The sequence below is a fragment of the Eublepharis macularius genome, chromosome 9, assembly GCF_028583425.1.
Source record: "Eublepharis macularius isolate TG4126 chromosome 9, MPM_Emac_v1.0, whole genome shotgun sequence".
NCBI classification, from domain to species: Eukaryota; Metazoa; Chordata; class Lepidosauria; order Squamata; family Eublepharidae; genus Eublepharis; species Eublepharis macularius.
Window position 1 is genome coordinate 8721431 of NC_072798.1, and position 24576 is coordinate 8746006.

Below are 24576 nucleotides of genomic sequence, written 5' to 3' on the forward strand. Positions count from 1 at the left end.
TTGCAGCTGTAATGGAGAGCCAAGCTGTAAAACCAGGACGCCTACATTTACCATCAAAACTTGAGGGAAGCTGACAAGTGTCCAACCTGTGTCAGGCGTCACTTGTAGCTTGGCTCTCAGTTTGTCCACCCAGCCTGTTTTGCCCCAGCACAGGGGTAGCAGCAACCCTCCTGTACAGTGGCCTGCCTTCAAGAACTTCACTGTGGCTGCTTAACAATAACAAAAACTGGAGTTAGTTTCAGGTGGGTAGCTGTGTTGTTCTCCAATAGAAGAGCAAAATTCGGTTCCCGTAGCACCTTAAAGACCAACTAGATTTCCAGGGTTTGAGACCTGAGAGTCAAAGCTCCATTAGACGGGAGCTTATTCTCTCAAAAGCTCATACCCCGGAAATCTAGTTGGTCTTTATGGTGCTACTGGACTGGAAAAACTGGAGTTGCAGTCACTGGTCTTTTGAAGTTTCATCTAGTCTGGCTCCAAATATGTTGAATCGAGCATGCTCAAATATCCCTCTATAGACAGACTGCAGGACTGGAGTCTAAAACTCCACAGCCCCTCTTCATTGCTCTCTCTGCACTCGGTGCTGTTTGTGTCCATTTCCTCCCACGGTGCCTTTTTGCCTCCGGTTATTGTTCTGAAGCCCAGAAACGCCTCCCTCTCTTCTAACATGCGCTGTGGCCGCAGCCTCACCTCTTGCGCGTTACTGCTGACTGCAAGGGAGGCGATTCTTCTCCTTTATCACAGTTGTGGGAACCCGGTCGCTGCACCGGACAAAGAGTCCTATGGCTTTCAAAAGCTGATGCTGAAATGAATTTTGACTAGTCTTACTGAATTTAAAACAGTTCTATGCAGCCTGTCCACCCAAATGGGGTCGGCAAGGCAGTGAGCGTCAAAACATTTATGGCGGGCCTGGACTCCTGTTTCACAACAGACTAGGGCAGCTGTCCAGCTGGAAAGGTCCAAGTTGCAGTGTTCTGTACAACACCCAGCATTGTGGAAGTTGGAAATGAACGCCAAACTTTTCAATCTTGTCGAATGTTGATTGATGAAGGCACCAGCAGAAAACACATTAGATACAATGAGTGCGAAGGGGAAAAAGTTATCTTGATGATACCATCAGTGTCTTTAAAGCCAAAAACCACACAATAAACATGCGCAGTTACTTGATTTGTTCTTAAGAGTTGCTGAAGAAGTTGTGTTTACTTACGGACCAGCTACCGGCCTGATTTTTCCTCAGCCTTTCTATTCTTGTAACTGAGCTAAGTGGCATAACCGTAAAATCGACTTTTCCGGCACATGCCCAGCATGCCATTTAAAAACGATTATGTTCTTTCTACCTTTCCCTTTTGAGAACCCATATATTGCTGTCCTGCTTAATTAGCTTAGCAGAGGCCTATAGCCTGGCTGTTCTAAATAGGCACAAACGGCTGCTTTGCATAAGATAATAAGCCCAATTTAGACTTCTGAGGGGCAAAGGCCACCCTGGACTAGATCTCTTGTTTTTTCTAGCATCACATTTAAATCTGATTGTTCTATTTAACCCACCTCCTAGGGTTGTTGCGAGGATAAAGCGGAAGATCCTATTTTATGCCACCTAAACTCCTTATGGGAGGGAAGGCAGCATGGATTAGCCCGATCTCATCATATCTAGTTACATCTCAGAGGCTAAGCAGGGTTGGTACTTGGATGGGAAACCACCAAGAAAGACTCCGCAGAGGAAAGCACTGGAAAACCACCTCTGCTTCTCACTTTCCTTGAAAGCCCTTTGCTGGGGTGTTGCTATAAATTGATTGCAACTTGCACACACTTAGAGCAGAACTACGAGTGACAAAAGGCACAGGTTGGACACTTGCCAGCTTCCCTCAAGTTTTGATGGGAAATGTAGGCAGCTTGGCGGAATGTTGGACAAGTGACAGTTGAAAAGTCCACTGGACAGCAGTCAGAGAGCGAAGCTGCAAGACCAGGATGCCTACATTTCCCATCAAAACTTGAGGAAAGCTGACAAGTGTCCAACCAGTGCCTTTTGTCTCTTGTAGTTCAGCTCTTAATCTCCGTGCTGGAGGTAAGGTGGCCAAGTAGCGTGGAGAAAAATGACCTGTCCCTTTTAATAGAGGTTTGACAAGATGTTATTTACCACGTGATTTTATTTACCTGCACGGCATGAAAAGTGTCCGCTTTCATTTAAGGCCACACTTTAAACGTTAAAAAGACAGGACTTTTTTCCTCCAGGCTAACTGCCAACCTTGGAAGGGGGTGCCTGTAACAATCTAACGATTAAAAGCGTTTATTGTTGAATATTGTCAGGTGGTTATTGTTACCTTTAACAATACCCCTCCCCCTTTCCTACAAGGTGGTTTGGTGGCATAGCATGGATTTAAATCTCTGCAAATTTGCATTTACAGACCCTATTGCACTGTTTATTGAAATGTCCTTAAAACGGACTGTACTAATCTCACGCCCTGTAGTCCGCCTTGAGTCTCAGTGAGAAAGGCGAACTATAATTAAATAAATACTTGCATCGACTGCAAGAAAAAGTAACTCCAGCACAACCATCCCTCTCCCCCTTCCTCGGAGAGGTTCGTGTGCTTGGGGGCGCTGCCTGGGGGCAGGTAGTCATTCAGAAGGTGCAGCCCCTCCGAAGAAGAAAAAGGAGACCGGCTTTGCATTGCACTTTTGCAATAATAACAGTAATAATAAATAAATACTGCCGCGTTGCGCACCGCAGCCGATGGGCTCGCGGGCCAGTTGCAGAGGGGCAGACCTCTTCGCCTCTCTTTCCTCAACAGCCCTGGAACCGGGGCCAGCAGGGCAAGAGTTAAAAAGCGGCCCTTTTAACTAGCGCCTGCCAAGCGAAACCCGCTTCCTCCTCCCTCGTAACCCGAAGCAATGACGCCGCCAGGAGGAATTGACCAAATTAGTCAATTTCCTTCGCCATGCGCCTGTCTGCAGGGCCTCCGACCGGGACAGCTGTGCAAGGAACCCAGGAGATCGGCCTCTGCCACTGAGTCCTCGGCGCCCCCTTCCCCCTCTCGCCTAGCCGCAAGAGACCTGCAGCTATGCCTTTCCGGAAAGGTAAGGTGTTAAATCTCCCCCCGCCCCCGCTCCGAAGGCGGAGCTTCCTACTTCGGGCCTCCAGGTGAGGCCGGTTTCTCTGCTTTCTGTCACTGCGACCTGCCCTTCCTGTCCTCTTTGTGGAGCAGGATCAAAGGCTGCCCTCCCCTTTCCTTGATTGCTTCTCAGATCTGATGTGATTTCTAATTCCAGCTGAGTCGGGGGGTGGGTGGGTGGGTTATAATGCACCATTTCAGGCGGGCTCCTCTTCTATGCTGTACAGAAGCCTCCTTGCCCACTTGCAGGACTGGAGTCCAGTGGCACCTTAGAGACCAGCGTGATTTTCAGGGTATGAGCTTTTGAGAGTTCCCGTTTTCAAATGCAAGTAAGAGTGGAGAGATCCCTAAGCCGATATCCCAAACTCCACTCTTCTAGGGAATAGGATTTTTTTAAAAAAAATTAACAAGTAATTAAATTGTGGAACACACTGCCAGTTAGGATTGCCAGGTCCTTCCTGGTGGAAGCGGGTGGATCTGGCACTTACTGGGACAGTCCTCTTTGAGTGCACGCAAAGCACAGGTGCGCTCCCAGCAGCGGGAATCAGCCCCAAGCAAAGCGCAGGAGCACCCCTGCAGCTGGTGCAATGATGTTACTTCTGGAAGTGACATGCTCATGTCTGCCAGGAATACGTGCACCGCACTTGTGCCCGGGGTGCCTGCTGGTGGGGGGAGATCACCTGGACAGCTTGAAACCTCCTGACTGGCAGGCAAACAAGCAAAGGGTTGGGAGATTGCCCGCCATCGGCAGGCGCCTGGGATCCCTACTGCCAGCGGAGGTAGCAACGGCCACAAACACAGATAGTCCTCCATGAATCTGTCTCATTCCTTTTACAGCTACCAGTGGCTGCTAGCCATGGTGACTAAAGGGAACCTCCAGATTCAGAGGCAGTCAGCCCCTGAATATCAGTGCCAGGAGGCAACATCAAGGGAAGGCCTTGGCCTCTGTGCCAGTTTGGTGTAGTGGTTAAGAGCGGCAGGACTCTAATCTGGAGAGCCAGGTTTGATTCCTCACTTGAAGCCAGCTGGGTGATCTTGGGTCAGTCACAGCTCCCTTGGAGCTCTCTCAGCCCCACCCACCTCACAGGGTGTTTTGTTGTGGGGATAATAATAATAATAATAATAACACTTTGTAAACTGCTCCGAGTGGATGTTAAGTTGTCCTGAAGGGCAGTATATAAATTGCTTGCTGTTGTTGTTTTTGTTGTTTTTTATTGTTGTTATTGTTCCTTGTTGTTGGCCCTCCCATGTAACTGGTGGTCCACTGTGTGAGTTGATGCTGATCTAGATGGACCGCTGTTCTGATCCAATGGGGTTTTTGTTTATGTTCTTATGACTGAGACAAAGGCAGAAATGGTATTGGGATAGGCAGATAAATGGATTGACTTGGTATGATATTGATTGATTGTACAGGCTTCCTATGGTGGAGAATTGCTCCCAAGCCCCAAATTGCTATTCAGCAATCCTTGTTGGTCCTTTTAAATGTTAATAAAGCTGCATGCATTCCACTGATCACGTAGCTTCGGCTCCTTGCTTGAATAGCACAGCCTACACAGCCATCGGGCCTGGTTTGTACAATGAGACAAATACAGAGAGGCAGTGTGGTGTAGCGGTCAGACTAGAATCTGGGAGACCCAGGTTCCAATCCCCACTCTGCAAGCTGGGTGAGGAGGGTTGCCAACGCCAGGTTGGAAAATTCCTGGAGATTTAAGGAGAGGTGGTTCTTGGAGGGACCTCAGCAGGATATACCACCATCCTCCATCCTCCAAAGCAGCCATCTTCTCCAGGGAAATGGATCTCTATAGTCTGGTGATCAGTTGGAATGCCTAGAGAACTCCTGAATCTGGTAACCCTGTGGATGAGCTTGGGCCAGTCGCACACACTTAACCTAACCTGTCTCACAGGGTCGTTGTGAGGAGAAGAGGAGAATGTAGTAAAAACCATTTTGGATACTCGTTGGGGGGAAAGGTGGGGTATAAATTGGGTTGCCAGGTCCCCCTGGCCCCCTAGCAGGAGATGTGGGGGCCAGGCTTCTACCTGAGTTTTTCCCTCTTTGTGCACGTTTGCAGCACGCACGTGCTCTTGGCTTGCGTGATGACATCACTTCCTGGAATTGATGCCATTGTGCGGGTCAGGGGCTGCCGTGGGAGTGCTCCCACTCTCCCCAACAGGCTGAATCGAGCTCAATTTGAATCAGCCCGAATTGGACCACTGCGGAGCCTGATTTGGGCCGCTGTGGCATGCAGAAGCATGCCGCATTGACTGGCGCGCTGACTGGGGGCATGCCTCAGGTGTCGCGTTCCCCCTGCCAGCCAGGTAAGCAGGGGCAGGGAGTGGAAGGAGGGAGTGGGGGATCCCCAGCCCCTGCGGGTGACTGACATCCCTAGGAAGCCAAATAAAACGGGTGGGATAAAGGGAAACTCAATCTTCTGCAGCCAAAATAACAAAGTGATTTATGGCATCCTAAAAGTCTTAATCAACTGAGTCACAGTGAGAAAGGCAGACTACAAATAAAGTAAGTAAATAAATATATTTATGGGGGCAGAACCTTTTTGTGAGCCAGGGCCCACCTTCCGTTGAATGCATCTGACAAGCTGGTCAGAATACAAAGTGGCCACGATATTTGGTTAGTTCTTGAGATGTCCCCAGACTCTTTGTTACTTTAACCTTGACAGAGCAAATCTGCTAACAAAAACATCTCTCTTAACTGGTACTTTCTGCTTACCCAGCACACACACAAAAAGTCTCCGAAGAATTCATAAGAACATAAGAACATAAGCAAAGCCATGTTGGATCAGGCCAGTGGCCCATCCAGTCCAACATTCTGTCACACACAGTGGCTAGAAATCCAGTGCCATCTAAAGGACTGTCAGTGAGGCCAGGACACCAGAAGCCCTCCCACTGCCTTCCTTCCAGCACCAAGACAACAGAGCACCACCTCCCCACAAAGAGAATACCATCTATCTCCTGTGGCTAATAGCCACTAATGGACCTCTGCTCCATATATTTGTCCAGTCCCCTCTTGAAGCTGGCAATGCTTGTAGCTGCCACCACCTCCTGTGGCAACGAATTCCATGTGTTTATCACCCTTTGTGTAAAGTAGTATTTTCTTCTATCTGTTCTAACCCGACTGCTCAATAATTTCATAGAGTGCCCACGAGTTCTTGTATTGTGAGAAAGGGAGAAAAACACATCTTTCTCTACCTTCTCTAACCCGTGCATTCAGTGGAACCCCTGGGGAGAGTTTAACCTTAGTAATATCTTCTGGTGATTCTTAGACCGCTAGACTTCAACGTTTCACTCTCGTTTGAAATTAAGAAGTCTGGTGGCACCAAAAGGACTCACCGAACATATTCCAGCAAGTCTTGCCAACGACCTTGAAGTGGTGGCTGGAAATCTCCAGGAATTCCAACTGTTCTCCAGGCAACAGAGATCAGTTCCCCTGGAGAAAATTCCTACTTGTGTCTGAAGAAGGGAGCTCTGACTCTCTGAAAAGCTTGTTAGTTAGTCTCTAAGGTGCCCTTGGACCCAAATCCTGCTGTTCTACTGCAGACCAACACAGCTACCCACCTAAGCTATCCTGGAGAAAATGGCCACTTTGGAGGGTGTACACTATAGCAGGGGTGGGCAATTGTTTTGGCTCGGGGGCCACTTTGTGGGAGCGGAGGTTAGCGGAGGGCCGCACCTTTTAAAACGATTGCATTCATTAGTTAACTTTGCATTTCAGAAAAGGTATAAATTGTATCATAAAAATCAATTAATATAAATTAAATAAAATAGTGGTAGTTTTATTCAATTTATTTATTGTGCTAATTTCACATCATCTATAGCTGCAAGCACATTTAATTAGAATCAGTTTAATGAGACAAATGTACCCTATCACACTTTTCTACAATTTTTTTGAAATCAGGAGTGAGATTGCTTGTTGAGATTCTGACTGTCTTGGCGGGCCACAAAAAACTCTTTAGTGGGCTGCATGTGCCGCAATTTGCCCACCCCTGCATTATGGCATTATACCTTGCTGAGATGCCTCCACTTCCAAGGCTTTCCTGGAAAAAATGGCATCTTTGGTGGGTGGACTACACAGTATTATATACCATATAAAGATCTGTCCCCTCCCCAAACCCTGCACTGTCTAAGCTTCACTCTTAAAATCGCCAAGAATTTCCCAGCCCGGAACTGGCAGCCCCAATTCCAGCGTTTGTGAGTCAGAGCTCACTTCCTCGGATGCGTTGGAAGACATGAGCCAACTCCTGAAAGCGGATACGGGGATAAGCCTTTAAGGTGCTGCTGGATTCCTCTTTCACTTTGTTGCTGCTGCATAAAACAATCGTCCATCTGAAATGACTTCTTTGGTGGTACTGCCAATTCTTTCCAAGAAGGAAAAAATGACGCTGCATACGGGACAGCATCATCCTAAACCCATCAAATGTGTTACAATTATGCACGTGATACTAATCTCTGATCCTACATTGTGGCATATGGCGTTAACTCAACTCCTGGCTTTTGAGGGCTGAATTAACAGCTAATCAAAGCATTGCTTGTTGGGTGTGAGATTTCCTGGTCTTGGAACACACAGATAAGGAATTAAGGAGGAGTATGTGTCTACTAGATAAGTCATTATCTGGCAATCGGTGTGTAGTTTATTGATTTATTCAGGGGATTTCTTCCCTGCCTTTCTACTAAGAAAAGAAAAAGAAGCACTCCAGGCAGCTTACAGATAAGCATAAAAATTGGAACAGAATTTAAAGAATGACAATGCAAATAACTGCCAATCAGCGAGTCCCTAAAGCGCAGACGTAATCAAAACACCCTAAAGAAGTAATCAAAATACTCTAAAGCAAAATAAAGCCATAGAATCAGTGATGAAGTGAATGAAATCAGCATTTAAGCTTGCTAGCCATATCAGTTGTAGAAAAATAGAATTGTTTCAGGTGGATAGCTGACCAGGGATGTGAGATCTCCCATCTTGGTTAGCGTTATGCTCCCCCACAAAAGTCAGGTTCGCCTCTTAGGAGTACGTCTTGACACAGCAGTGACCTTAGAAAGCCAGGTGGCTGGGGTGGCCCGGAGTGTGTTTGTTCAGCTTTGGCTCATGAGTCGATTGCATCCATTCCTGGTTCAGTCCGAGGTAGCTATGGTGACCCATGCTTCGGTTAGATCTCGACTGGACTATTGAAATGTGCTCTGCTTGAAGCTACCTTTGAAGTTGGTATGGAAGCTGCAGCGAGTGCAGAACACAGCAGCTAGACTGCTGATGGGAGTAGGGATTCCAGACCCCCAGTGTGGGTGGGGGATCCCCCACCCCCACCCCCCACCCCCCGCCCCCCCTTACCTGAGCAGTGAGGGGGCGCGCACCTTCCTTGTGCACTCCCCCACGGCACGGGGCGCTCCCGTGTACCGCAGCCGCCGGGATGGGGCCCATTTTGGCCTGGACTGGGGCCGCTGTGGAGCACGTGAGCACTCCTGCGCTCTGCACAGCTCAAAATGGGCCTGATCCACTGCAAACCGGGCCCGTTTTCAGCAGCTGCAGAGCGCAGGAGTGTTCCTGTGCTCCGCAGCGCCCCAAAACGGGCCTGTTCTGATGTGGATTGGGCCCATTTTGAGGTGCTGTGGAGTGCAGGGACGCTTCTGCTCTCTGTGCCGTTTTTGAGCCGCCGCAGAGCGCAGAAACGCTCCTGCGCTCCGCAGCGCCCAACATGGGCCCGTTCTGCCGCGGGTCAGGCCCATTTTGAGGCGGTGCGGAGCACAGGAACGCTCCTGCGCTCTGCAGCGCCTCAAAAACGGGCCCGATCCACAGCAGAACAGCCCATTTCCGGTGCTGCGGAGCGCAGGAGTGTTCCGCAGCGGCCCAAAACGAGCCTGCCCAAGGGCTGCGCGAAGACGTCACTCCTGAAGTGACGTCATCGCACATGGGGGGGGGGGCGCGGTCTGCGCACACACATACCCCTCTCCCCAAAGGTAAGTGCCACGCCCCTGTCCCCCACCGGGAGGTGGAGAGGGCCTGGCAACCCTAGATCGGGCCAGCTATTGGGAACATGTGACCCCAATATTACAGCAATTACACTGGCTACCAATCTACTCCCGAGCTCAGTTCAAGGTGCTGGTTCTATCCTTTAAAGTCCTACATGGGGAATTAAGCAGGGTAGCCTTCCAGGAAAACTAGGTTTTAAATGAGAACAAGACATAAAGAGGAAGGAAGTGTAGAGATGGAAAATGAATATAATATATAGTTCGTTGTTGTTATCGCCTTTGATTTCTTATGCGGTTGTGTTTGATATCCCCTGATGTGATGTCTACGTGTATATGTATGTATTCTTATTAAAATCAATAAAAAAAATAAAGTCCTACATGGCTTGGGACCAGGGTATCTCCCATATAGGGATCCCATTTCCCTGGTGGGGGCAGGGGACCCCTTGCTTTCACCCTCCACCCCCTGCCTTCACTTACCTGGCTGGCGGGGGAGGAAGGCACGGGAATGGGCCTTCTGGGCATGCTCCTGGGGTGGTGTGACGACATCACTGATGTCATCGCGCTGTCCTGGGAGCACACCTGTGCTTCACCACAGGCCAATTCGGGCCCCTAATGGGCCGAATTGGGCGCATTTGAGGCCTAAATCAGCCTGCTGTGAAGCAGGTGCTTACACTCCCCCCCCCCCACCCGTGCCACCGGAAGTGAAATCACGGAAGTGAAATCACCGGAAGCATCGTCACTGCGAAGGGAAGAAGGAGGTAAGAGCCAGGTCTCCCCACCTCCCACCAGTAAGAGGACCTGGGAACCCCACTCTCATACATTCCTGCCCAGGAGTTAAGATCGCAGGGAGAGACCTGACTGACTGACCAAAGAAGCTCGGTTGGTGGGTACATGGGAGAGGGCCTTTTTGGTGGCAGCCCCACAATTGTGGAACAATCTCCCCGGGAGATGCGCTTGGCCCCCTCACTCTCTAGTTTCAGAAGGCAGCTGAAGACTGTTTATTTCATATATTTTAACTGTGTTTTAACTCTGTTTTTAACTGTTGTTTTAAAAAAATATATTTATGACGTTTATATTTTATACCATAAGTCACCATAAGCACCTCTGGAGGAAAGAGCCCTAATGAATGTTTTAAATAAATAAAATAGATTAGGCTGTAATTAATATTAATTTAAAAGTAGATGTTTGACCACTTTTCCTATGAGCGGTAACCTTTCCTTTAGAAATCTGGCCTGCCAGGGAGAAGAATTCAGCCTAGATTTCCCCCTGCTATTATTTTTTCTGTCTGAAAAGATTGTTTTCCTTCTTGCCATGTGAGACATCCACGATGCACCTTTGCTTTTATTGTTCTTCAACAGAACTTTGCTTTGTATCTGTTTTAAGGCAGCTTTAATGTTAAGTGCATCGAGAACGTTTGTAGTTTGGTAGAGCAGTAGTACGAATATTAATTTTTAAAAATCCATTCTTGCTTGCATCCCAAGCTGATACCCTTTCCCAAATGCTCTGGCCCAAGTTTTATGGGAGGCTGGTGATTTGGATTTCTCAGGTTTGTTGTTTTTGTTTTAAAAAAAGCAGAAGGAGTCATAGCCTTGGGGCAGGAAATTCAAATAAACCATGGTAGCTACCTTCCTTTCCCCCATGCTACAGTCATCTCTTTTGCTGTTGTTGCTTTTGCCTTCTAAAAACAAATAGAGGATTTCAAGATTTCCTGTACCTCACTTTACTTTGCTGATTGTTTATCATCTTTCAGACTGCAGATTGAGTTTGGAGGGAGATAAAGAACAGAGAGAGAGAGAGAGAGAGAGAGAGAGATTCACACCTGGATGGAAGAAAGAATCATATACCTGGATTGCGCTTGTACTTACAAATTAGCTTCAAACTAATTTAATCACCCCACCTCTTGGTCAGGCAACCCTGGGGCTAAAGCTTGTAAAAAGGGTTTCTCAGGCCTTTGATAAGATTTTGATTTTAAAGAAAGAGCCTAGTTGCCCAGTAAAGACTATAATGCATTCAGTGTGTCATAAACTTCACAATCACTACTCTCTAAATGCCACATGACTCGTTAATTGGAGTGCAACAGATTAAAATGATTACTCCTCTGGAATTGATTCTATTTAGGGGCAGAATAGACATGACATGGATCACAGACCACCTCCCAGAAGGAGTAGATTGCAGTTTGGTTCAGAACTACATTCTGTTACTTGCCTTTTATACAGGCATGCCCCTTGTTTCTTTCAAAATGCTAATAAAAACACAGTGTTTGGAGGGTTAAATCTCGTCTTCACATCTTGCATGATTCAAATTGCATGATTCAAATTGCAGTTGCGTGCATGGGAAACGGACTTTTTAACAGGCTGGTTGAGATGTGCAATCTTTTTCTATCTTTTGGAGCTTGCACCATTTATATCCTGTTTTCAGACAAAGTGTGTCTATAAAGTAGACGACTAGGGCCGTTTTCACACTGCTTACTGGCTACGGAACATCGTGCCAAGCTCCCGGAATGACAGCGTCTTCCTAGCACGATTTCGTGCAAAATCATGCTAGGAAGATGCTGTCGTTCTGGGAGCTTGGTGCGATGTTCTGTGGCCGGTAGGCAGTGTGAAAGTGGCCTAGACTAAAACAATCTAGTCATCTGGCAGCAGACTCATCCAACAAAAATTATTCATCAGTCAATTCATTCCAGAAATCTTATATCTAGAATTTTAATTTCTTTCTTGAAAGCCAGTAAAACTATCAGAGCTCTCTCAGCCCCACCCACCTCATAGGGTGATTGTTGTGAGGATAATAATAACATACTTTGTAAACCACTCTGTGTGGGCATTAAGTTGTCCTGAAGGGTGGTATATAAATTGACTGTTGTTATTATTATCCCTGGAGATCTAGGGATCTTGCCATCCTCCAAGTAGGGCCTACAGTTCTCCTGCAATTATAACTGATCTCCCAATTACAGAGATTCGTTCCTCTGGAGAAAATGGCAGCTCTAGGATATACTATATATTCTAGGCAAAATCCAACCCCATATTCTCCCCTCAAAAGGCACTATCCCTAAACCTGCAGGAATTTCCCAGGGCAGAGTTGGCAACTCTGCTTTCAGTCAACGTCATGCCACCACTGAGAAGGCCTTGTCCTGTGTTAACTTTCCTCCACCTTTCTGACAAAAAGCTTCTGGATTTGGATGGCTAGGCTCACATGGGGAAAAAGTGCTCCTTGAGAGATGCTAGTTAGGGTTTTGAAGATCAAAACCAGCCCTTTGAATTGGGTCTGAAGACCCACTTAGAAGCCAGTGGAGTAGTTTCAAAAACCAGGAGTCTGTTATTTACCAAATTCCTTTTGGAAAGCCTCTTAAACCGATTTCAGCAGAGACCGAAAACACCTGAGAAAACAGGAAAATCCAAAACTATATTTCCCAAAATACAGAAGTAGCCTGAGGGGAAAAATAGGTTGTCATGCCAACCTCCAGGTGGAGCCTGGAGTTCTCGAATGACTGATCACCAGAGTTCAGTTCCCCTGGAGAACATAGCAGGTTTGGATGGTGGACTCTATGGCATTATAATCTGCTGTGTTCCCTCCCCTCCTCAAACTCTGTCCTCCACAGCCTTTCACCCCCAAATCTCCAGGAATTTCCCAACCCAAAACTGGTAACCCTTCAGTTTCCAAGCACCTAAGTCCCTTGCCATTCCTACACCTGGTTTGCTCAATGCAGCTTCTGTACTAAGAAAAAGGCAGTCGATCTTTTTAAATGTTCTCTTTACATGAATAAAATAAAGCAAAAAAATTTTTTTTTAAAAAGAAAGGGAATGGTGGTAAAGGGAAACATTCTAGCCAACTGTGTTTATTTGGGAAGAGTGAAAGAGTTTTTCTGAAGCTAAATAGTAAAGAGTCCAGTAGCACCCTTAAGACTAACCAATTTTATTGTAGCATAAGCTTTCGAGAATCAAGTTTTCTTCATCAGATGCCTGATACAGAGACTGGTCAAATACAGAAGAGGAGGGAGGAGAAGAGGAGGAGAGAGAAGAGGCAATTAGGGGGAGGAAGGGGGAGGGAGCAATCAAAACATTCCTTTGCTAGTATATGTAAACATCTCCTTTTGGTGTGTGGATCAGTTGGCTTCAAAGGAGTTTGCCCTGTTAGTTTGTAGCAGCCAAACAGCTAGACCATCCAATTCCAATGCAGTATGAGCCTTCGATAACCACAGCTCTCCCTGCCAGATGCATCTGACAAAGTGATCTGTGGTCCCCGAAAGCCCACGCTAGGTGCCACTGAGCTCCCCCAGACCCCACCTCTGTAAAGGAAATCTGTTACCTGTGATAATGTGATAACCATTCATAGTCCCTATTCAGTCCCAGCTTGACAGAGTCAAATTTGCATATGAATTCCAGTTCAGCAGCCTCCTGTTGGATTTTGTTTTTGAAAGGTTTCTGTTGAACTACAGCGACCTTTAAGTCTTTGATGGAATGTCCTGGTAGATTGAAGTGTTCTCCCACTGGTTTCTGGACGTTTCCATTTCTAATGTCAGATTTGTGTCCATTTATTCTTTTGCGTAGAGGTTGGCTGGTTTGTCCAATGTACAGAGCAGAAGGACATTGTTGGCACATGAGAGCATATATCAGATTGGAGGATGAGCAGCTGTAAGAGCCAGAGACAGTGTAGTTGATGCCATTGGGTCCTGTAATTGTATTCCCTGGGTAGATATAGGGGCAGAGCTGGCATCTGGGTCTGTTGCAGGGTCTGGTACCTGTGCTGGTGACTCTGCTGGCCGCTTCATGGTTGTGAGTGAGAAGTCGTTTAAGACTGGGGGGCTGTCTGTAGGCAAGGAAAGGTCTTCCACCCAGGGCTTCTGAGAGAGAGGTATCATTTTCCAGGATGGGTTGTAGCTCACTGATGATACGTTGGATGTGTTTGAGCTGGGAGCTATAGGTGACAACCAGTGGTGTTCTGTTGTTAGTTCCTTTAGGTTTGTCTTGGAGCAGACTGTTTCTGGGTACTTTCGAGAACCACAGTTCTCTAACGCTTATGCTACAGTAAAGTTGTTAATCTTAAAGGTGCTACTGGACTCTTTACTATTTTGCTACTGCAGACTAACATGGCTAACCCCTCTGGATTTCTGAAACTGGAGTCTGTTATTTCCAGTGGTGGGGGCCTATTGCATCTTTCCTTCCCTTTTATCGTCACAACAGCTCTGACAGGTAGATTAGGTTGAAATCACCAAGTGTCATTTGATGAGCCATTTGCCCAAAACAATGCATTGGTTTTCTGCTGTCAGTTGTTAGAAGATTTGTTGGAGGACACAATGAAACTGGAACCCTGCTCTCCCCCCTCCCATTTTGGAAAGCTGTCCTGTGCAAGAAGCCGATTTTCCCTCTTTCTGTTTTTGGTGCGTTTGTCAAGCAGAGGTGCTATAATTGGAAAAGGGTATCTTTTTAATTCTTGCCACGCTTGCGATGACTCATGCTGTCTGGGTTTCCCGTTCTTGGCAATGAGCCAATTTGCTCTTCCAGTGTGCTGATCTAACTTCCCGTATGCTTCACCCATGTGCAGATGCATGTGTGTGCGCACATGCGCGCACACACTGCCATGTAACTTTAGTAGGAGGTCAAGTAAAGACATTTGATCTTCGCTGTCAATGCCTTACGGTTTCTACCTGCAAAATATGCTTCCGTTGCTTAATTGCATGAACAACCTTTCTGTGCATGCAGCAAGGGCCATATCTGGACTCTCCCCTCCACCATCTATCTTATATAAACTGTGTCTCTGGAAGCCAGTGGGATGTTTTGTTTTAGAGCAAGAACTGGGTGTGACTTCGGCGATGTTAGGAAATAACTTCAAGCAAGCCATATCGTATGGAAAATTACAACCATCGGCGGATATCGCCGGGCTTGTTTTTGAAGCAATGCCTCTGTGACTGCCTTAGGGCAAGTTTATGCATCAGGATTGTGGTGTGGGTAGTTGTTTGAAGCTACTGAAAAGCAACACCAAAAGCAGTTTGTGTGATTTCTGGGTTTGTTTTAGGAAAGAGCGGTGGGCCTAATGGATGTTTATTGCCCTCTTTTATTACCCCTAGAGCAGGGGCAAGCAAAAATTTATATATATTTTTTTTTAAAAAACCTGAAACTAAGCCTGGTTTTTGGGCTGCCCCTCCCTGCCGAGTCCATGAGCCCAAGGTCCTGGATTTCTCCAAAATCTGACAGAACCCTGCTGTTAAAAGGAGCAAATGTTTGCCATTTCAAAATTTGCAAGGATCAATTTTTTCCCCCAAAGGTGTTGATTTATTTCTGTGGGAAAATGCTGTTTCTCGACTGATATATGGCATGTTGTGCTGAATGACCTGTTACAACTATTCTTGTGGAGCAATTTTATGACCCTTTCAGTGTTCAAAGGTGTTCTCGTGCATTACCGTGTCATCATTACAACACCCCTGCAAGGTAGGCTGGTGTTACTATTCCCCATATTGCTGGTGGGATATTGAAGCTGAAACACAAACAGAAGCGAGCTTAAGAGTATAAGGCTGCCAGCCTCCAGGAGGGGCCTGGAGATTTCCCAGAACCACAGTTGACCTCCAGCACACAGAGATCAGTTCCCCTGGAGGAAATGGCTGCTTTGGAGGGTGCACAACACCTCTGTGCTCGACAGGTGTGCTCAGTCTCTCCATTTTAAGCCAAACTTGCAAAGAGAAGAAGCGAAAGGATGTGTGCGTGTGTGTTTGGTATCAAGGAGAAACGTGCAAGAACTTCCTGAAGGTTATTCATTGCGGGGACCAGAAAGAGGAACTCTGCTTCCTTCAACCACCAGTCTGAAGGTCACGTGTCCTAGTGGTGTGTTTATTTGGAAAGCTAAAAAATTGTCAGAGTTAGACCTGGGACACTGCACAAAGGCCCTCCTGGGGCTCATCTTATGTGAGTAAGGTTGCTAGGCAACCAGCATAAGCTTTGGAGGAGGGACATGGGGGGCATTGCCATAACGTTACTTCTGGCAGAAACCTGGAAGTGATGTCGGAAACTCTAGGATAGAGTTTCCAGTGATTCCTAGAGCTACCCGGTGTCACTTCTGGGTTTTTGCTGGAAGTGACATCACTGTGCCTATGACACTGGCATTTTTTTTAAAAAAAATTCTCCCACCACTGCAAGGAGGGCTACCACGGGATGCCTCTATGGCGGGAGGCCTGACAGCCAACACTGGGTTGGGAAATGCCTAGAGACAGAGGGTGGCGCCTGGGGAGGGTTGGTTTGAGAAAAAGAGGGAACTCAGTAGGGTGTAAAGTCCACCCTCCAAAGCAGCTGATTTCTCCAGGGGAATTGACTTTTGCAGTCTAGAGATCCATTGTAATTCTGGAAGATCTCCAGGTGCCACCTGGAGATTGGCAACCCTATTCACAAGACGTGCAGGTCTACCTTTTCCTTACTGCGCCATCTTTTGAAGCAGTGTGGCACTGTGGGGGAAGCATCAGTCTAGGATCGTGGTGACATGGGCGCCATGAAGCTTGCAGAATAAACTTGTGCTCATCGTTCACTGGCAGCCTACTTCGCAGGGTTGTTGTGAAGGTAAAATAGAGGGGGAAACAACACCTGCTACACTGAGTGCCTTGGAGGAGGGTGGAATAAAAATGCATTAAAATATCTAAATAAAATGTCGTGGAAGGAAGGGGTGAACCCCTCTTGTGCTAATGGTACATCTCCTTTGTGTGTATGTTTTGGCGGGGACACATTACATTTCTAATGTGTGTGCCATAGGACAGATGTAGGATTAAGACTTTCCCATGCATATTATTAAATGACTGTCCTAGAAGTTTGGATTTACTCTTTACTCCAAGATGGCAGCCAACAACCCAAACAATGAAGATGCCTCTGGGACTCGGGAAAGGGTATTTCCTGGAAAGAAGTCAGTGTAAGCCCTGTTCCCCAATGCTTCATTCTGAGGCATAAAGCCTTGGCTACCTGGCTGATGTCCCACGGTCCTATTGCACTGTGCAGAATCCAAACAGCAATTGCCTCATGATGCAGCCAACTTGAAACCAAACTTGGGATTTGTGTCAGGACAGACAAGTTGTCTCTTTGGGACAAACATCATCCAATAAGGTAAACTGCAGCTTTGATTAATAATTTAGGGTTTGGAAAACAGTGTGCGGAGGATACTTAAGACTAGGGTTGCCAGCCTCCAGGTGGTAGCTGGAGATATCCCGGAATTACAACTGATCTCCAGGCAATAGAGACCAGTTCCCCTGGAGAGAAAGGCTGCTCTGAAGAGTGAACTCTCGGGCATTCTATCCCACTGCAGCCCTTTCCCTTCTCAAATCCCACCCTCTCCAGGATCCACCCCCCCCCCCAAATCTCCAGGAATTTCCCAACCTGGACTTGGCAACCTGATTTAAGACAGTCCCCCATGCCATAATCCCAATCCAAATGGTCATCTTTTGCACAGGAGGGGGGTGGGAATGCTGGGGACGCTGTATGTAGAATTCTCACTGTTTGGGCTGGCACAACATGTTATATAGCCCAAGGCAGCCTAGATGGAAATGAGAAGGTGTTTATAGTTACTGTAAAATTGGATTTTTATAGTAGTCTGACCTTTCTAACATTTATTTTTGTGATTCTAACTGTAGCCATATTCAGGGCAGTGAACTTTCTCCTTCCCCAGTTTATAGACATATAGCAGTGAGAATCTTGGACCAGGATCTGGGAGACCCAGGTTCGAATCCCCACTCTGCCACTGAAGGTCGCTGGGTGACCTTGAATGAATCATATACACCTAACCTACCTCCCAGGGTTGTTGTGAGGGTAAAATGGAGGAGAGGAGACAATGTAAGCCTCCTTGCGCCCCCATTAAGGGAGAAGGTGGGGTATAAATGAAGTACGTAAATAAATAGTTGTTTCAAGAACCAAAATTCCTGAACAGGTGGGACTTGTTAATGAAGAGATAGAGACAGCCCCTGCAAGTTCCACACTTCCTGTTGCAACCTACGGTGCCTTAATCCATGCCGAAGCTTTGTTGTCTTCTGCTATAACTCATCTTCTGCTCTGGGACATGCAAACAAGCCACTAAAGCTGCACCTGAGCATATGTGGAATGCATTTCTCCTTGCTGCCAAAAAACCAAGGTCTGGATCATTCACATTAGTGCTTTGATGACAGAATATGAGGCTTCTGGGCCGCTAAAGGGATCAATTTTCAGTTGATCCCACTGAAAATTCTGTGTGTGTATGTGGGGTACTTATTTTTATTATGCTCTAGTTTTATTATATTCTGGTTTATACTTATATTCTGGTTTCTCTTCAGATCATGTAAATGTTTCACCTTTTATTGTATGCTGCTGCATGGATGCTGCTGTAGCATAGTGGTTAAGTGGTTGGGCTGCAAATCAGTACTCCGCTGGTTCAAATCCCACTACTGCCATGAGCTCAGAGGTGGCCTTGGGTAAATGGTTGGGCTGTGAATCAGCACTCTGCTGGTTTGACTCCTGCTACTGCCATGAGCTCTGCAGGTGGCCTTGGGTAAGCCACTCTTCTCAGCCCCAGCTGTATTGTGGGGATAATAACAACACTGACTTTGTTCACTGCTCTGAGTGGGCACTAATCTGTCCAGAAGGGCGGTATGTAAGCACATTGCTGTTGTTACTATTATTACTTCCCATATACTCCAATCTTCTCTTTACTGGGATCTCAAAGCAGCTTGCAATGTTCTCCCCTTCTCTGCTTTTATTCTCACAACAACTCTGTGAGGTAGGTTAGACTAAGGGCGTGTGTCTGGCCCATGGATATCCAGCAAGCTATCATGGCAGGAGGGGGATTTGAACCCAGATTTCCTAGATCTTTGTCCGACACTGTGGCCACTACATTACGGAAAACAAACCTAAAGACTTCCCTCACTCTAGTCACACAATACAGTCAAGTATATGAACAATAGAAACAATTCAATACAGTGCAAACATCTACAAAATACAAACACCCACTAGACCTATATCATATAAATCACTATATTAATACAGTTATAACAACAAGTATAGAACGATGAAATTTCCATACAAATACAATACCATGTCGTCATCCAGTCCTCGACGCACACACATAAACCAGAACTGACCGGAAAACTCATACCATTAACAAATGGCAACCAGACTCCCAATTTAAACCATATACAATGTATCCCTATAAATAAATATTCCAAATAGCAAGCCCTTAGTAGGGAAGACCTTATTCACAAATGTCTGGTCCCAAATGTGTATTGATGTAACCAGCTACTGCTACGCATTCGTAGCAGTATTAATATAGTGATTTATATGATATAGGTTTATGGGTATTTTGTAGAAGTTTGCACTATATTTAATTGTTTCGATTGTTCACATACTTGACTTCAGGGCTTTTTTTCAGTGGGAACGCAGTGGAACCGAGTTCCGGCACCTCTTGAAAATGGTCACATGGCCGGTGGCCCCGCCCCCTGATCTCCAGACAGAGGGGAGCTTAGATTGCCCTCCGCGCTGCTGGAGCGGCACGGAGGGCAATCTCAACTCCCCTCTGTCTGGAGATCAGGGGGCGGGGCCACCAGCCATGTGACCATTTTTGCCAAGGGCGATTTAAACTTTAAAAAACTCCCCCCTTGTTCCAGCTGACCCAAAGTGACGTCATTGCACGGTCCTGAGTTCCACCACTGAGTCCCACCACCTCTTTTCCCAGAAAAAAAGCCCTGCTTGACTTTATTGTGACTAGAGTGTGGGAAGCTTTAGGTTTGTTGTCCTGCATTGCTTCCCTGAGTGCCTCTCTTAGCTTTGCACGGAGCCAAGAAGAGGCTGATGAGGCACCCTCAAAAACCATTTCTGCAATAGTCTGGTATGTAGGTAAACAGCTGGGCCTCTGGGAAAAACCTGTGTGCACAGATAGCAGGCCAGTCATCTGCGACTGTGCCGTGCACGCTCCTTCTGCGTGGCCAGAGGGAGGAAGTTTCCTCTTTCTTCCCTCTGCATTGCCTGACCTCTCTGTAACCAAGCTCTCCCAGCAGCAACGTGGCCATGTGAAAGAGGCATGCCTGCTTATTGTCGGTCTGCGCCGCGTTCACATGGCTCCCTCATGGAGGAGCGGTTTCCAAGAAGCTCTGGGAACGAGTGAACCTGATAAACAAGCCGTGCAGCACTTTTTTTGCTCAGCGCTTGGAGAGAGAAAACATATTTTTCATACGTCCTAGCTGGGCTGCTGCAGCTGCTTTCCCTTTTTTAAAAAACAAAAAACACCCCTCTCCTTTCAGGCATCAGCCCGTCAAACTCCCCTCCAGTTGCATAATATTGCATAAAATCACAGCGGTTTTAGTTTTTCGAGGTATTTTAGGGCACTGGGTGAATTTCGTTCATAAACATGGGTTAAGGTTGTTTCCTAGAATTCAAAGAACAGAGCTTGCTGTTTTGAATTTTGCTGTTCTCGGCCTCACAGGACATTTGTTACGAGAGATGTATTTTAGCAAATATTTTTGAGACATCGCTGTTACAGAACACCCTCCAAGCAGTTGAAGTAAGCAAATCGATATTACACACATTTCTGCTTCCCTCCCCGCCTGCCCTTGGGAAATGGTGTCTTGTTCTTCTTTGGTTCCCTTGATTTTATGGCTGTGTTGACTTGTATTGTTTGAGTAAGTGTGATGTAATGTTTAGGGTGTCCAACGAGGCTTTGAGAGACCCAAGTTTGAATCCCCATTCTGCCTTGGAAGCTTGCTGGGTGCTTTTGGGCCAGTCACACACACTCAGACTTGTCTACCTCGCAAGGTTGTTGTGAGAATAAAATGGAAGAGCTGTAAGGCACAAATCATCTGTTTCGCATGCAGAAGATTGTAGACTCAGGGCCAAACTACAAGTGACGAATGACACTTGAATGGCAAGTGTATTCCTCCCTGTTCACTTGCCCTCCACTTGCGCACCACTCGATCCACTTGCCGTTCAAGTGTCATTTGTCACTTGTAGCTTGGCCCTCAGTCCCTGGCATCACGAAGTGATGTGAAAGACCTTTGCCCAGATACCCTGGAAAACTGCTGCCTATCTGAGTAGACAATACTGATTTGGAAATTTCATGCATGAAAGACCGGGGTTAAAGCATTAAAATAAACATGCAATTAAAATATAATGGGGCTGTGTAATGCTACATCTCCAATCAGTGGATCAAAACAATTACCTAATAATTTAGGCAACCTATCTTTGCCCCGGCAAAGAACCACAGGAACTCAGAAGAATTTAAACCACTGAAAGTCAGAATTAAATACCTGAACCAAGAGGAAAAGCCAAGAGGAGAGGTTCCAGAAATGCCTCAAAAGGGAGGGAGTAAAGAAACTCTCCTCTATGATTTCAGAAGTTATCTTTGCAGTATATCCACCGCTGTGCAAATGGGGATATGCCAGGTCTTTTTCCATTAGTGCAGAAATGGAAAAAGAAATGCAGCTGAGGGCTGAAGGACTAATTCTTATCATTTCCTATTCTTCTTACATATGCAAAACCCTGGTGTATTTAAAAAAAAAATTAAGTCAGGTGAGTTATGAGTCACCTCTCTTTGGAATTCCTTTCAAAGAAGGAAGTGAGCTGCTAGTCAAGGCCTGTGACCTGTTGGAAACATTCCCACAAATGACATCATCTTTACTTTGTGTTTGTTTTTAATTTTAATTTTCCTCTGGATTTTTTACACTGCCGAAATGAAGAAACAGCAATATATGAAATTAACCATAAAGGATCACAAAATGAAAGCTTTACAGCCCATTTGTCTGAGGTATCCAGTGATAAATTTCACTCAATGAAATAAATTTTGCATGGTCTCATGGACGCATGAAGCTGCCGTACGGAATCAGGACATCGGTCCATCAAGGTCAGAATTGCCTACTCCGACTGGCAGCTGCTCTCCAAGGTCTCAGGTGGAGGTCTTTCACGTCACCTTCTACCTGGTACTTTAAACTGAAGATGCTAGGGACTGAACATGGAGCCTTCTGCATCCAAACAGATGCTCTACCATTGGTTCCATGGCCCTTCCAGGAAATATCCACACACTTTGGTACAAATGAGTGTGCAAGTGGAGGGAGCTCCATACTGTGTGAAGCTCCACTGGAAATGATGCCTCCTTTTGTGCCTTCCAAGTTATGTCAATAAACGGATGGTGCCAATAAGGGATCATCTAATAATAATAATGATGGTGGTGGTGGTGGTTGTAGCAGTAGTAGTAGATTTAGATACTGCCCTTCAGGATAATTTAATGCCCACTTACAGCAGTTTACAAAGTACGCTCTTATTATCCCCACAACAAACACCCTGTGAGGTGGGTGGAGCTGAGAGAGCTCTGGGAGGGCTGTGACTCACCCAAGGTCACCCAGCTGGCTTCAAGTGGAGGAGTGGGGAATCAAACCTGGTTCTCCTGATTAGAGTCCTGCTGCTTTTAACCACTACACCAACAGTCCTGGCAGGGCTGTAGAGAAGGAGGCTGTATGGAACTCCAAGGAAAGGGAGCTCCATAACTGGAAAGCATCAAGGGACGATTAATGTTTCTGATTGGCTTGGTCTTTCATATTTGGTGTGTGGAGGGCACTTCTGTAGAGGAGGGGTGTTCAAATTTACCTCCCCTCGAAAGCTCCCTTCCACATTTATTCATCTGCAGCAAAGTGCATGAAGAGCAAATGGATCCTCAATGGATCCACTTCCTCCTCAAACAGTTGGTTGCAGATAGCCGGGGTTATATATTTTTTAAATTAATGGTGTCCCATCTGCCATGAATACTCCGTAAGAGTCTGGGAGCAAGGTTGCTTTGCGGGGGGCGGGGGGCGGGGGTGGGGACTAACTGTTGTGTCAGAACTTGCAAATGTTTTTCCGACTTTGGAAATAGCAGGGGAGCAAGATTCCTATTCATCTTAGGGAATCACAGCACAGGAGAGGGAAGGTTAGCACCCCCAACTCACCCCTCTGTGTTGCTTTTCTAGGCTATGTGGAGCTGCTGTTTGCCCTGTTTGGGGAAAACATATCGTTAACCTGGGTGCAACAGCACTTTGAAGACCAACTAGATTTCCAGGGTATGAGCTTTCGAGAGTTATCTGGTATCTGACAAAGGGAGCTTCGACCCTCAAAAACTCATACCTTGGAAATCTAGTTGGTGTTCAAAGTGCTATTGGACCTGGATTTTGCTCTTTGACTGCAGTCCACACAGCTACCCGTCTGAAACGATATTGTTAATCTGAGTTTTTATCACCCTGAAAGACAGATAGGAGGGCATAGCCTGGGAATTCTGTGTTTGCAAAGCTAATTGACATCAAGGCTTGATTCCAAACAGGGTCTCCTGCAGGTGCCACCCTGCACATGGGTGAAATGAACAGCAGCCCATACATGGGCTTTGTGGTGGCCCCTACCCTGCAGAATGGCCTGCTTGAGGAGGTCAGGAGAGCCCCCACTCTCCTGGCTTTCCGCAAACGACGCAAAGCCAAATTATTCATAAATGATTTTTTACTCAGATAGGAGGGCTGTATTGTAGGGAGGGGGTCTCAGATGCTTTGCTAATGAATTAGGGACCATAGACCTCACCACTGTGTTGAACTGGATTCTTGCTAATGCAATATCTTTGTAAATTTGTATCTCTTTACCCTATGGCATTGTTTATGGAAATGTTCTTGATGTTGGCTGTATGAATCTCACACTGTGTAATCTGTCTTGAGTCTCAGTGAGAAAGGCAGACTATAAATGACACAAATAAATGAATGAATAAAATCATGTCCTAGGGCTGTAACAGTTCCAGATAACTCCCTTGCAGGTGGGCATATGATAAGGGGCAGAATGAGTTGTTCGCAGGGCTCCCACCCACTCAGAATTCCTTCAGAGGGACTTTTTGGATTCTGCATGTTCTTCAGGTGTCAAACTTGGCTGCAGCTGATGAAATGCCGACGGGTGCCCTTGACGTCACACTTGTGGGAGTCGAGCCATGACTCTAAAACCTACTAAACGGGCTCTGTCACCCTTGGCCTTTGGAGAGGGACAACACTTGTGACGTCGGGTTGGTTTCAGAATGGAGGGCCGGGCACAGATTGTGCTGTATGTCTTGGGGTGTGGCTATTTGGGGACTTTACGGCTTCCCGGGCATACATTTGGCTGCGTAAACTGGGGTATGGGTTTCTGTCTCAAGGTCTGAAGCCAAGAATTTCATAAGCTGACAGGATGGGAATGAACAAAATTGCTGTCCAACAAGAAAACAGATAAAGTTACAGGCTGTCCCAGAAAGAGGAATGGGGGGGGGGCACCTTTCATTTACCCATATAATGATCTTGTAAATAGAAGCCTGTTTGTAACTACCCACTGACTAATTCTCTGCTCAAAAAATGGAAAGAACTTCAGATATGTGGCAAGCAGACACCGCAGGATGACCGTTTCCACACATTTTTGCAAACCTGAGTCATAATCTGACATCACCAGGGAACTGTCTTTGCAAGGTGGCTTGGCTAGTTGCCATGGCAATGCGGGCCTTGTGACATCATTGGATGAATCGGCCTGGCCAGGTTGGGGGGGGGGGGGAC